This window comes from Crinia signifera, chromosome 8, assembly GCF_055691185.1.
Source record: "Crinia signifera chromosome 8, ASM5569118v1, whole genome shotgun sequence".
NCBI classification, from domain to species: Eukaryota; Metazoa; Chordata; class Amphibia; order Anura; family Myobatrachidae; genus Crinia; species Crinia signifera.
In genome coordinates, this window is record NC_139224.1 from 164773072 (window position 1) to 164784127 (window position 11056).

Below are 11056 nucleotides of genomic sequence, written 5' to 3' on the forward strand. Positions count from 1 at the left end.
TGGATGGGAATGTATAAAAAAGAGAAAAACTAGAAAATAACAGTTATGCCGATCTTGTCATGCGTCGACCATTTGCATATGGTCGACTAGGATGGGAACTGCCCAAAGTCACACATGTTAAACTTTAACATGGGCTTTTATGGAGCCGCAAACAGCCAATCAGCCGTGGAGCTCCCCCGGAGTGCGCTGCTGATTGGCTATAGGAGGTCCCCGGTGTATAACGTCACCGGCAAATCCTTCAGTTTGGGGGAGGAGCTACAAGTGTAAACACTTGCGGCTCCTCCAGTTCATTATGGATACGGAACTGTTGGTTTGTTATTTTAATCCCTGGTTGCCTACATGGACCGAAGAGGATACAATTTACGCCGGAGGACCTGGTGAGTATAATTTGCTTTCACAGGTACCTATGGATTCTACATGGAGAATAGGTCTGGCCTACAGTGAACCTATAGGTAAGTATGTATGAGTGAATGTAGTATGTATTCAAGTTTTATTTTTCTATGGTGTATGTGTGCGTGTGTGTGTTATTTGACTATTGGTTAAGTTGTAGAACTACAAGTACCAGTGGGCCCTTTAATGCAATGCATGTTGGGACTTGTGGTTCTCAAAGTCCCTGCATGCGGGGGAGGCTTGCTGGGACTTATAGTTCCAGAACTTAACCCAATAGTTTATCGATCTATTCTTTACGCCATAATATCAATGCGGGAGATAATAAAGTGTCTGCATGAAAATAAGGTGCACATTTGTGTCTCCATTCAATTAGCGTGAGCTCCGTCCGCTGAACGTGGCACTATATAAGCCGTGTCCTCACCTGACTCTAGGCAGGGATTTCAGGACACTCTTAACTTGCAGGAGATTATTTGACCACAAAGCAGTGAAATATTTGGTGAAATTAGGAGTCACGGCTTACCAGGATTCCCATTGTGAGGAGGTTTATTATGGTAACCTGAAGATCTGGCCAATTATAAGTCATTATTATAAGAGGGTAATACCGGCTTGGCCAAGTATTAGCGTGTAAACAGATGAAGCCTTATTCGGTGGCAGAGGAGACGTTGTTATGCCTTGTACCCCATGTTCATAATGAAAGATTCCCATTTTAACAAGTGGTAGAATCAGTGTAACTTGATCTGTGGTCCCTGGAGCTTACAGCTGAAAGTATTTTAGGAATTTTTACTCCCTCGAGCTGAAAATCCCTCGTTCCTCAGCAGCTTCTCAGATGAAAGTTGGTGAGAAGTTTTTACTGAAAAAAACCAAACTGAAGGCTATGGGGGAAATTTACTAAGATGTGTGTTCTACTTCACATGTAATGTTGCTCTGGGCAACCAATCAGAATCTAGATGGTGCTAAATAAATAAGAAGTAGATTATGATTGGTTGCCCGTAGCAACATCACATGTGAACTAGAAAACACATCTTAGTACATTTCTCCCAATATATCTCAGGAACTGATTCTGGTTGATTTGGTAAGCTGCATACCTCCGCGAGCGTCCGGAAAGGGGGCGTGGCCTATGCAAATGAGGACGCGGCTTATGCAAATTAAGCTGCGCCCCCTTTTTGGCCATGAATAGACACTGTGCGCATGGGGGAACTCCCAATTGCCCTCCCCCCCCCCCCGCAGCGGGACACTGCCGGACGCAGGAGGGACACGGGAACGTCCCGAAAAATCGGGACGTTCCCGCCTTTAGCGGGACAGTTGGGAGGTATGAAGCTGCGACCGAGTCCCAGAGTGCCCGCCCCTGCCGAAACAACCCCTCCGCGCGCGCACCGCCGTATCCCTTCGCAACCATGTGAGGGGTTGTGTTATGAAAGCTCGTATGTGCCCGCAGCAGGAGAAATCATTTGAATGATTTCTCCTGGGCTCGCAAATATAAGTCAGTGGAGACTGGCATATATTTGTGGGCACCGGGACAGAGACAGGGCAGGTGGCTGACAACAAGTGACATCAACCCCCCCGCCCCCAGCACATTTTGTATATCCCAGCGCCGCCACCTCCCCAGTCCGCCTCCATCCCGCTACTCCCTGTCTGCAGACTGAGTTCGCACATGTGCACAGATGTGTATGCCCAAACCTGACCTTCGGGGCAGGGGCCAATTTCGGTGAACCAGAATTGGCTCCGTATTGCGGTATCCGCTGATGGGTCCATTCATCATCCAGGTTATGCTATAAAGGGACTACATGTAACCCACCATGGGAATGTTGGCCTGTGGACCATCTTCTTGGCTATGAATAGTTCCGTGTACTCCTAGAAAAGGCCCTACGCCCGCTCCAGTGACATTACAGCTGGGGAGTAAGTGCTGGCCGGCGGCCCTCTGCATCGCTGGGACACTTTTAAAGATCAGTTTCTTTTGTCATGTTTGTAAATGCTTCAAGGTACAGTCAATACACTAAATAATGGATCGCGCAACATGTAATGATATTGAACAATGCAATTAGTAGCAATTTACTTTCGCAAATACTCTTTGAAGTGGCATCCGGCCACCTTCGTCAGGGGCTGGTGGAACCCTCCCCGCCATCGTCTCTGTCTGAAACGCTTAAGCATATGGTAATTTTAGCTGCAGAACCTGCTGTTGCCTAAGCATGAGACATATTTCTGTACCCTGGGCGAACCTTTTTTTGGATCCCGTCCATTATACACATAACAGCGTGTTTTGTCACCAAACAACTTTCCTCAGATGCTAATCCCAGCAGATCACTTCAGAGTAGGCCTGCGCTTCTCCTGACAGAAAAATCAGCTTTACAATTTCTGTATTGCTCAGAAAATTCCGTGTTCTTCAGGGGAAGCGCAATGACTTCTGTGCCACGACTATTAAGGGACATCTGCTCGGACAGAGAGTCTGATCAGCAAAAGAAAATAGTTATTGATGAATGTGGCATGACTCTCGTTCCCAGCCCCGTTGTGACATCACCCGCTTTGATGGAGTACGCCAGTGATGTCACAATTATGAGTCTTCCTCCTGGTTGGACTGTATTAGTCCTTGCTTGAGACAGCACATTGGGCCTTATTCTAGTTCACGTTTTCTGACAAAATCCTTCTTAGGTGGACAAAACCATGTGCACTGCAGGGGGGCAGATGTAATTTGTGCAGAGAGAATTAGATTTGGGTGAGTTATTTTGTTTCTGTGCAGGGTAAATACTGGCTGCTTTATTTTTACACTGCAATATAGATCTCATTTTGAAGTAAAACCCCACCCAAATCTAATTCTCTCTACACATGTTACATCTGCCCCACCTGCACGTGGTTTTGTCCATCTAAGAAGGATTTTGTCAGAAAGAGTGAACTGGAATAAGGCCCATTATCTCATGCAAGGCATTATGGGGGGTATATGAAAGCTTGGAGCAAGATAAAATTGTGAGAGATAAAGTACTAGCCAATCATATTTAAAGGCTGTGTTTAAAAAAAGAACAGGTACTTTATCTCTCAAAATTGTATCTCTCTCCGAGCTTCAATAAATGCCAATATGAGGAGGATGTTGCCAAAAAAACAAATAATCCAGAAGTGGCAGAGACAGAAGGGAGGGGGCGGAAGAATCCTGGGGCAGGTGTATTATGCTTGGAGAAGTGATAAAAGGGAAGGTGATATTGCTCCAGCCAATCAGCTTCTTATTGCCATGTTACAGGCTGGATTTGAAAACTGACAGGAGCTGATTGGCTGGTGTCTTATCACCAGCCACTTTATCACCTCTCCATGCTTAATACATCAGCCCCATGTCACAACCTGGCCCTGAATCCCATAAGAAGGAGCTGGGCTCCGGTAACCGACTGACAATTGATAAAGTTGTGAAAATGTTACGTAATCAATGTTGATAAAGTTTTGTCACCATCTCCAGGGTTGCCAGGTGATATCTCCTGCGCTACCGTCACACAGCCCCGTAACGCCAGTGTGCTTTATACGCCATAGACAAATGATGAACGGGATACTGCCCAATGCATGTCGGCCGAAATTTGGTTGACTGAATGACCCAAATCCCCCGATGAACAGACCCAACAATGGCCCTTATTCAGATCTGATTGCAGTACAAATTTGTTTGGAAAATGGGCAAAACCATGTGCACTGCAGGTGGGGCAGATGTAACATGTATAGAGAGAGTTAGATTTGTGTGAGTTATTTTGTTTCTGTGCAGGGTAAATACTGGCTGCATTATTTTTACACTGCTATTAAGATTTCAGTTTCAACACACCCCACCCAAAATCTAACTCTCTCTGCACATGTTACATCTGCCCCACCTGCAGTGCACATGGTGTTGCCCATTTTCCAAAACATTTGTACTGCGATCAGATCTGAATAAGGGCCAATGTGAAGATGTAAAAAACCAAATGTAATATTATATACATTTAACATAAAACCACAAAACCTCAAGAAAAAAAAAAAGAACTAACACATAAAATATCTTTTCAATAATAATATATTACATGAACCAGGTCAGCAGGCGAGGGACTGGATATAGGCTCCCAATCATTGCCGTCCTTGCTCGGGTTTTCGAGTAAAATAAGGAACAGAATGTTGATTAAGAAAGCAAATCACGGTATTGATTCCCAGCGCACTAACTCTGGACCTTAATAAGGAACATGTCCTCGCTTAATAAGACGAAGTGAAGATTTACTGGCGGCATATGCTTTTCATTAGTGAGCGCGGGGAGGAAATAAAGAATTGCTGACCCATTGATCCAGACAGGGCTGTGTCTCACCCTCCGATGACTGTAGCTAAAGCAGGAAAGTGACTAACTATTACCTATGGACAGGACGATGTTAAATCAATCTAGTATTTTATTTGACAGTAACTTTTTGTCTACAGTTGTTTCAAAATTTAAACCCTACCGACGACCTGGCGTTGTCATTAGCAACAGACAAACTGCCGCTCCACCCAATAAACTAGCTCCGCCTACTTGTATAGCGTTGCTCAGCAGTAAAGGTTCAATCGTTCTTTCTACGCGACCCCCACTGAGGCTGACCATAGGTGCAGATTCTGTGGGTGCTCAAGGGCCCGAGCACCCACGGAAATTAATGAGCACCCATGGGTCCGACTCCCACTGCTGGGCCGCCGTATTAACTTGCTAATTTGTGGCTGCAGCCAGTGGTCTAGCTAGGTGCCACGGTGCCTGGAGCAAGGACATGTTTCTCATTTGTAGTAGGCGGGGGTCTGGTGCTGCAAAAAGGGGACGCGGCCTAACATTGTACCACACACCGTAATGCCCATGGCACATTTTAGCAAACTTTGTAATACCCATTACACATATATCGGACCTGCCGAGATCTCTTTTCGGCTGTCACTTCTCCCTGGCTGGCAGCAAGCAGGTGGGGGTGAGAGCGGGGGAGCGGGCTGCACGGCTCCGGCCCCCTTTGATGTCCTGCCGCCCAGAGCTCGTGCTCCGCCGGCCCCGCTCTCCCTATGCCTCTGGCTGCAGCACCCGCATCACCGGACCTGCCACCTGGCAAATAGTATGCCAGGATGGCGGGAAGAGTGTATTCCATCCACGGAGTAATATGCGGACGTGGGCCAGCCAGCATGTGCATGCTCTGGGCGTGCTGTGTGGCTGAGTAGGGCATGCTGTGCTACTGAGTAGCATTTATGTATTTGGCACTGTGGGAGCATTTATGTATTTGGCCGTAATGTGTAAAAAGGGGGACTCTGCTGCTGTAATGTGTAAAAAGGGGAACTCTGCTGCCATTTGAATATTGGAGACAATTGTGCTGTGTAATATAAATTGGTATTATTTTGAGGCCACGCCCCTTCCCCATGAAGCCACTCCCCTATATTTTTGGCTTAAGCACCCACCAGCAAAAACATAAATCGGCACCTATGAGGCTGACCATGAGTGAACAGAACATAAACTTTGTGTGAAAGGGACAGCATACCTCTGCATGAAGATAATGTGGAGGATCCGGTCCAGGTTTTAGAGCAGCAGCTGGGAAACTGATGTGATCAGGGTCGGGCTGATTTGCAGTACCGGTGCTCTCTTGATATAAGAGTTTCCAGGGCAGAGGGTCATTGATCCTGATGGTGGAACAGCTGTCCAGGTGATAGGCCGGGGAGTGGGCTACAGTAGGGACCATTGGAGCTTTCTGAAGAGTTTGTATTATGCTGTAACGCTGTAACCATCCTTGCTTTTGCTGATTACCTGGTAAGCTGTGTACCTGCTACAAAATAAACACCAAGACTCTCTAGAAGATATCCAGCGTATGTGGTTCCGTGTCACATTTGATTATCATGCTAAATAATAACCTATTTTTACAATACAAAAGAAAATTGGTCGCCTACAAAGACAAATTTCCACGCAGGTGTTTGAGGTCACACAGAGAAACATCCACTTGTATATACAATGCTGCACGTCTGGGAATGTTTGTGTGAAAACCTGTTACCCAGCGGGAGGCAGGAAATGAAAGCAAATTACTCTGGACGGCCGCCATGTGAATTCGTCCCTGACTTTTACGACGCTGTGGCACTTAATATTAGGATTAACACCAGGTAAAGCTACCATTAACAGCATCATCCCTCTAACTGGTTCCTCATGGTAGCATTACCCCAGAACCTCACGCCCCTGGAACAACGCGGTATGGAAACTGCGAAGGGACGTCTTAGGAATAAGGCCCTCTCCACAAACCTTCCACGTAACCCCAGCGAAGCTGCCGATCTGCTGACATAACTTCCATAGTGTGGCATGCCACGTTCCTGCTGGTACAAGATATACAGCGGGCACTTCCCTGGGGACTAGATGGGTCTGCAATCTATGCAAACAAAATGAATGGACTAAATGGGGTTGTTATGTTAATATTCAACTGAATTGGCAGATTGGGTAATAGTTTGCAGAGAAAAGACCTACACTTTATCCTCACGTAGAGCTTAATTCAGGGGTGGGTGCAAAGGGCGATGTCAGAGACAATCGGATGATGTTTTCAGCCTGAGCACACCGAGCATGGATTCTGAAGTATTATCTGGATAAAATTTTTTATAAAAATCTTGAAGCAATTAAAAAAGCAAAAATTGTGAACATTGATTTTTGTTTTTATGCTCAAAAGATGCTAGTTCCGCTGAGCTTTGTAGTACTACAATCCCATACTAATGAGGTAGACGAAGAAGAAGGGGATTCTCACAGTCCCCATTTGCTGTAGTCTCCAGCTCTCTCTTATCAGAAACCTACTAACAGTCCTACACGTTCTCCAGTTGAATTACTTCATTTGCGTCCTGTCGTGGTGGACACTGGGAGCCTGAGTTACACCCAATGAGACCCTAGACTAAGGATGGCCATCGAGGATTCAAAATCATCGATGGTTTATGGTCAATGTTAAATACTTTTGACATTGATGGGGCATCATGGGGGAGAACTAGATGGTTTCCCACCATCAATGGTATTCCTGTGCAGAGACATGGACCATAGCTCCACCCCCGATTCCCATGAAGCCCCGCCCCAAACTTCTGATTGGCCTCAGTGAGGTAAAGCTTCATTAAGCTTCCTAAATGTGCCCAGAGCAACCAATCCAACTGTAGCTGTCATTTGTCTAGTAAATAATAAAAAATAATAACTGGTATCTGGTTCCCATGGGAACAGCCTTCTATTTTTTAGGTTTGATAAGTCTCTAAGTAACTGTGAATCTGTATATAGGGGTCTTTGCACTAAGCCTTGTAGATAGATAAAGTGGGCGGGGATAAAGTACAAACCAACCAGCTCATTACTGTCATTTTTCAAAAATGGGCTGTTACTTTATCCGCTTTCTCTCTCTCTCTCTCTCTCTCTCTCTCTCTCTCTCTCTCTCTCTCTCTCTCTCTCTCAGGCTTGGCAAATAGACCCCTTCATTTGGTCATAATTGGAACTAGTGGCGGCTCCTACTTGATTGTAGAAGAGGGGCTGCCGCTGGACATGATGGCGGCACACCTCGCCGCTGCCGATGCTGCTGCTCACCAACTACTCCATCCCCTTCGCTGTCCCGGCGCCTGTACAATGCAGATGACAGGAACCTGCACATGTGCAGTGTTGGCCTAGGTACTGCGCATACCGCAGATTCTATGGGCTGCTTCGGCTGCAGCCCATAGAAGCCAAAGAGGCAGCCCGGGGGCAGGGAACACCTCCCATTGGGACTGCCTTGGGTGACTGGCAGGTCGGACTTCCAATAGGAAGTCACTGCCAGTCACAGTGAAGACAGTGCAATCTCACAGACTGCACCTGGCTTCACTTAGGCTGAGCAGTGTCGGATTTTACCTGGCGGGGCTGTGGTCCTGCTCCCCATAGGTAATAAACCGCCACTGCTTGGGACTCATTCCTTGTGTTTGGCCAATGTCCTCATTAGCTGTCATACTGTGATGTCCCGGCCCAACGCGGTTCTCTGCTGCTCCCAAACCACCGCCACCATGTGTTTATTGGCACTTTTGAGCCATCTACATTATGAGAATTGGGCAGTATGGTGGCGCGACCCCATCAATAATCTACTACTAAATTGACCTGTTTATAAAAGGTGAAACATTGGGTTGGCAGGCATGCAGGATGGGAGTAATCAGGGACCACATGCTGGCGGTCTGCAGAGAGTCCCTGACTGTGGTGTCTGTCCGGGAGAACTGGCTGAGATCCGCCGGTGTGAGAGTCAGACTCAGCTAGAACAGAAGGCTGATCCCATCAGGGGGATACCATCAAGGGACCCACCAGGAAGATGAGCTCCGCACATAATTGATCTGACAAGTAGCGGTCCATCCCGACACTGGGCCTCAGGTTTTACTTTCTCAAGATGAAATCTGTGATTATAGCGGGCTCGTCGGGATCACCGCGGCATCGTGGGAAAGCTGTCATTGCCGTTGAATAAAAAGAAAGAGTGCAGAACACAAAATCATTTCATAAAATGAAAGAAAACACAGCATGAATTAGAATATAGGCGATCTTGATTACTATGACTCCCTGTTACATACGCATCGTCTATGCTTAGCAATTAGAGGACACGTGGTTAAAGAAAAGGTTAAACGGAACCCTTCTCCTGTTTTCACCTTGTTGTATTATCCTGCATGGTAGTGTTGTATTCTTGCAGTAGTAATCTGCCGATTCTTCGCTATCCTATCCTGTGTGCGGTGGTGAATATGGCGACGTGGCATATTCGGAAGTACGACCAGAGAATCCAGCGGTGGGCATCTTTTTACACAAGAAACCTCCACTGTGTACAAGATGCATCCTCTGTGATATTAGCCCCCTCCCCTGAATCCGCCACGGTACTTGTGTATTTTGGCGGCGCCCGTCGTGGGCATCGTGTGCCTTAACTTTAAGGCACAGGACGCGACGCGATGGACGCGATTTCTCCATAGGCTTCAATGTTAAAATATTTTTAACATTGAACCCGATGGAGAAATCGGGTCCATCGCGTCGCGTCGTGTGCCTTAAAGTTAAGGCACACGACGCGACCGACACGATTTCTCCATAGGCTTCAATGTTAAAATATTTTTAACATTGAAATACTGTCGGTCGCGTCGGACTTGTGCCATTATAATGGCACAAGATCAAATGTAGTTGATAAAGTCCATCTAACATAGAAAACAATGGGAAATGGGCCAATATGGCCCATTTCTCATTGTATATGGTCCCGTCATGTCCAAATAAAAATGCCCCCCATTGTTAGCGGCACCCCAGTATTGACGCCAACCCGAAGCGTGGCGAGCGTAGCGAGCCCGCGAGGGGCGGCGGTACGCGTCCTACGACCTTTTCATACCCCTACTATCCACGTCGGCGTGGAGTTGAGAATAGAATAGTGTGGCGAGCGCAGCGAGCCACCGAGCCCGAAGCGTGGCGAGCGCAGCGAGCCCCGCGAGGGGACGCGGATACCTTCACAGGTATCCGCGTCCCCACGCGGGCTTCACAGGTGTCCGCGTCCCCACGCGGGGCTCGCTGCGCTCGCCACGCTTCGGGCGCGGTGGCTCGCTGCGCTCGCCACACTATTCTATTCTTAACTCCACGCCGACGTGGATAGTAGGGGTATGAAAAGGTCGGAGGACGCGCACCGCCGCCCCTCGCGGGCTCGCTGCGCTCGCCACGCTTCGGGTTGACGTCAATACTGGGGTGCCGCTCACAATGGGGGGTCAGTTATATTTGGACATGACGGGGACATATACAATGAAAAATGGGCCATATTGGCCCATTTCCCATTTTATTACATGTAAAATGGACTTTATCAAGTCCATCTTATCTTGTGCCATTATAATGGCACAAGACCGACGCGACCGACACGATTTCAATGTTAAAATATTTTAACATTGAAGCCTATGGAGAAATCGGGTCCATCGCGTCAGTCGCGTCGTGTGCCATGTTAATGCACACGACGCGACGCGATGGACCCGATTTTTCACACACGATGGACGCGATCCTCATCGTGGGCGCCGCCAAAATACACAAGTACCTCCGCCACTAGGTGGACTAAGCTCTATGGCCCTTATTCTGATCGGTGCGGTAATATCCGCGTGCGTTCGTGCCGCCGATGTTTTGTGTCTGCGCATGTGCAGAGGCGTCTCTGCGCATGTGCGAGCGGGGCGTGCGGCCAAATCCCGCATGAAATGTGAACACTCCGAACAGGGGGTGGAGAGGGGCGTGAAGGCAGGGCCGTTTCTAGACTATTTAGCTTCCAGGGCAAAAAAAAAAAATGCGCCCCCCCCCCCAATACATAACATGGCACAGAAGAAATTGAGCGCGCCGGAGGCGCGCGGCGAAATAGGGGTGTGGCTTAATTTAAAAGGGGTGTGGCTTAATATAAGGGCGTGGCCTAGCCGGAAAACAATTACCTTACATCACACTTTTGCGACCTGCGTGACCAGACATTGGTTACCGCAGGAGTTGTCATTGTCCTCCTGCACTTAAGTTGGCGGGCTGAAGGCCACACAGTGACATAAAAAACATAAAGGCCCACACAGTGACCTAGTACGCCTCACAGATCAAGGCCAAACAATGACAGGCTACTTAAATCATTATACACTATTTATCCATGATGCCAATTACACATGACGCCGCACACTGTGATGACAATTACACATTACGTCACACACTGTGATGACAATTACACATTATGCCGCACACTGTGATGCCAATTACATATTACGC